A 4,857-nucleotide genomic window follows, 5' to 3' on the forward strand; every position below is an offset into this window, starting at 1 on the left:
TACATTTTTTGTTAATTTATAGTATCCTTACTTAAAACTTACTTAATCCGTCTTCATATACCTTACAGGGTCGAGGTTTTTTTTTATTTAAACAATATAAATACACCTAATCTACAAGATTAATCAGTATTTTTTCTTTAACCTAATTTCCCTAAAAAATGTTTGTAAACTAGATGTCACCTGGTCCATCCTAGCTTTTTTTACATGAAATGTCCACTTCTTTGTTGTGGCTACACAGCACAGCACTGACTCTGCTTTTCACTAATTGCTCACGTATTTGTTGTGGCTACAATACAATGCACAACACTAACTAAGCCCGGCACAACTTCACACATTACACGAGCTCGAACGGTTTAGTCCTCTTGAGCCTTCGCATCTGGGGTTCGTTGACAAGAAGCTGAAGTGCTTCATGGTTGGGATGCTTATGGAGCCTGTCTTCATGTCTCCTGGCGACTTTCTTAATTTCATTTGGAATAGATTCGATTTTAAGATCTCTACGCAAATCGTCGTTCCGAACATACCCAAGGAGCACATACAATATTCCTTAATATTCGGTTCTGGAGCGTTTCTAAATTTCGGTAATTACTTTTTTTGGTACAGCCCCATAATTGTAGGCCATAGGTCCACACCGGTTTCAATATCTGTTTGTAAATTAGTACTTTGTTCTGGATGGAAAGTTGAGAGTACCTACCTATTAGCCAATACATATTTTTGTACTTTATCTTCATCTGTTCAGTTTTCTTTTTAACGTGCTCCTTCCATTTTAGTTTGACGTCGAGATTTAAACCCAGGTATTTCGCTGTTTTTTTATTAGGAACAACGTTGTTGTTTAGGATAATTGGAAGATTATTGATTTTCTTGTTAGTGAAGTTAATATGAACTGACTTCTGTTCATTAAACTTTATACGCCATTTTTTGGACCAGCCTTCTATGCCATTAATTGCATTTTGTAAGTTAATCGTAGATTCCTCTATAGTTGCTCCTATTGTCATGACTGCTGTATCATCAGCAAATGTGGCCAGTTGGATGTTTTCCCTCTCCGGAATGTCAGATGTGTACAAAAGGTATAGTATTGGTCCAAGAACGCTACCTTGTGGAACCCCTGCATTTATTTGCTTTAACTCAGAGTACTCGTTTTCCATTTTAACTCTAAATGTTCGCTGGTGTAGGTATGACTTCAATATTTCAACGAGTTGCATAGGAAATATTTTCTTAAGCTTCATTAACAGACCGTCGTGCCATACTTTGTCAAATGCTTTTGCGATATCCAGGAATACTGCCGAACAAATTTTGTCCCCTTCCAGTGCTTTTTCTATTTCAGTTACTATTCGATGGATCTGGTCAATTGTGGAGTGTTTATCACGAAATCCAAATTGATGAGTTGGAATAATATTTTTTTGTTCAATTATATGGTTCATTCTTCGTAGTAGTAATTTTTCAAACACCTTTGAGATTATGGATAGTAAGGAGATTGGCCTGTATGATGTTAATTCATGGTTATCTTGTCCTACTTTTGGTATCATTATAACCTCTGCAGTTTTCCAAAGGATGGGAACATATCTAAGCCCAAAGGATGCATTTATTAGTGTAGTAAGCTTTACTATGGCTTTTCTAGGTAATTTTTTTAGTATCTCACCATTGATCAGGTCAAACCCAGGCGCTTTTTTTGTATTGATGTTTTTGATTAATTTTTGAACTTCTTTTGTAGTAGTCAGTTGTATGTTAACAGAATCAAAAGCTACTGGTTCATCGTCTACATAAGTTTCCCCAGGGTTTGGCTGAAATATGTTTTCTAAATAATCAGCGAACGCATCCACTTTCTCTTTGGGATTTCTTGCCCATGTTCTGTTTTCTTTTCGTAGAGGAGGTACATGCTGAACTGGCTTATTTATCTTTTTGGCTGCCTTTCAAAGGGAGTAATCGGTGCATTCATCATCAGTTAGTTCTTTCAGGTACTTATTGATTGATTCGTTTTTAATTTTCGAGATTTCCCTTTGCAGCTGTTGTGTGAGCCTATTAAGCTTATTTTTATTTTCTGTAATTCGAGTTCTTTGCCATATCTTCCGAGCCTTTCTTTTTTCCTGTATCAAGTCTCTAATTTCTTTGGGGTAATTGTTTCCTACTGTTTTTCTTTGGATTATAGGTGTGTTGTTCCATGCTGCCTGCTGATCATAAATAGCTCGGTTTCTTGTTCCAATTGTTCTGTCGTTTGAATAAATCCATTGAACTCAATTTTCTCATTAATTTCTGATTGGAAGTTTACCCAGTCCGTAAACTTATTGGTCAACGCGGGTTTCATTTCAGTGGTAACAATTTGCTCACTAATTGTTAGTAGAATTGGAGAGTGATCAGATATAAGCTCCTCTACATCCTCTACTTTTATAAAATTTGTTGCTACACCTCTGGATATGAAAAAATCTAGGAGGTCTGGGATTCTGTTTGCATCACTTGGCCAGTAAGTGGGTTTCCCAGTAGAGTGCCATCTACATTTGTGTCCGGTCACAACATGCTGCAATTCTTTACCTTTAGGTGTTGAGAGTCTGGAGCCCCAACAGGTATTTTTTGCATTAAAGTCTGCGCCAATTATGTATTTTTCACCCAAGGTTGACAAGAAGTTAGCATAGTCTTCTCTTTTGAGGTTATGTCTAGGAGGGAAATATGCAGCTGCAATGTTAAGTGTGTATTTCTTAGTTTTAACACTGATAGAGGCACATTGTATTTCTTCGGTTTCAATTTTTTCACGTTCCCAGTGGAGAATACAGCGACAGCAGCTCCGCCTCTGGCTGAATTTTGTGGATGTATGGCATGATAGATTTGATCTTTGGCAGCTTAATAAATGATTGTCTAGTTAGATGTGTTTCTGCAATTAGGCATATGTCTATTTTTTGTGTTTGTAGGGTTACTAATAACTCTTGCTGGTGTTGTAAGAGTCCATTTGTATTCCATTGGAGTATCCTAAGGTCCGGGGGCATTATAGTCTTATTATGATCGGCTTCTGATATTTTCAAGTCTGTCCAGCCTTTCAAGTACTTTTTTGTTAAATTCTTCTTGTTTGCTCATTTTCTCCATTATTTTTTGCAGCATTTCAGTTACTGTGTCTGTATTATTTTCAGTTTCTGGTTGTGCTACTTGAGCATAAGATACTCCAGCTCTTCTTAAAGTTTGGTGTCTATCTTCCATATTTTCTATATTTAATCTGCTCTCAGGAGCCTTGTTATTTATATTTTTATTTCTTAGTGTTTGCAGAGCTTTTGCAGTGCTACATCCTCTATAATTAGCTGGATGGTCATTGCCGCAGTGAACACATTTTGGAGCTATATTTTTGGGTTTTTTACAGTCTTTTGTTAGATGTTTTCCAATGCATTTGACACATCTTGGTTCCCTTTTGCAGTAATTCTGTGTGTGTCCATATTCCTGGCAGCGCTTGCATTGGGGCAGTAATTTAGGTTTTCTGAAAGCTTCTATTTGTACTCTCATATTTAATATTTCATTAATGGCATATATTTTTTTTTATATCTTCATCTTTATCAAAGGATAAAGTAAAAAGCGGAAGTGGCATTTTATCTTTCCCCGTTAGTATTTGATTTACCTCCAGTATTTTGAAGCCTTTGTTCTTTTAGGTCTGGATCCCCCGTATGAAAAAAAAGTTGATTAATAGCAAGCTGAAAATTTGTGAATAGCTTAAGGGTGTCTAGTCGGATAAACTTTGATATATGGGAACACTGGAACAGGGGAAGTTTTAATTGTGGAACAGGTTAAAAATTTGGAACGGTCACACCACGAAAACGGCACATTTATTTTGTCCGACAGAACAGACTTAAACTCTTCGAACAGAGATTAAACTCTCATGCAAAAATCAGACTGCTATTTATCACCAAATGGGCGTTTTAATGAGTGGAACATGTAGAATATGTCAAATGACAGGAATTATGACAGGTGATAAATAGCAGTCTGATTTTTGCATGAGAGTTTAATCTCTGTTCGGAGAGTTTAAGTCTGTTCTGTCGGACAAAATAAATGTGCCGTTTTCGTGGTGTTACCGTTCCAAATTTTTAACCTGTTCCAAAATTAAAACTGCCCCTGTTCCAGTGTTCCCATATATCAAAGTTTATCTGACTAGACACCCTTAAGCTATTAACAAATTTTCAGCTTGCTATTAATCAACTTTTTTTCATACGCGGGATCCAGACCTATTTAGGTCTTTTAAAATTTGTGCAGCTTTGCATGACTGGTGTAAGTTTCTTGCAACTACCTTGACAGGTCTTGACTGTTTGTTTTCAAATGAAAACCATTCCATTTCCGTATTGTTTAAGACTTCAGTTAGACTCCTGTATGCATCTGAGTCAGTGACATTGATTTTCATATTCCCTCCAGCCAACATGGTTGCCTGGAATTGTATCTTATTTTTATGTAGATAATCTGACAATTCGTCATATTTTTGTACTTTATTAATTATAATTGGTGGAGGTTTTATATTAACCGGTTGCAGTTTGTTACTTTTGGTACTCGTTTCAGGGGATTGTACCTGTGGTGAGTTGCTAGCTTTTCTTTTTTTTGAGTTTCTAACCCTAATCCATTCTGTCTCTCTGCTTAGTTCTTCATCATCTGTATGATATTCGGTTTGGTCTTTTTTAGCGTTCTCCTCAACTGGTTCTATTTTATTTTGAATTATCTCAACTTGTATTTGAAGCTGTTTAATAGTGACTTCTAATTTTTCTCTTAATTGTTTTTCACTCATCCAAGCATTAGGTATACAACGCCTGCTCATTTTGACTGCGGGCTTGATTTTCGTTGAACAAAGCTTGGTTTTGTTGAACTAGCAGCGCCTCGTTCGAGGTAGACTGCTGCGTGTACCCA

Source organism: Diabrotica virgifera, chromosome 8 (assembly GCF_917563875.1).
Source record: "Diabrotica virgifera virgifera chromosome 8, PGI_DIABVI_V3a".
NCBI classification, from domain to species: Eukaryota; Metazoa; Arthropoda; class Insecta; order Coleoptera; family Chrysomelidae; genus Diabrotica; species Diabrotica virgifera.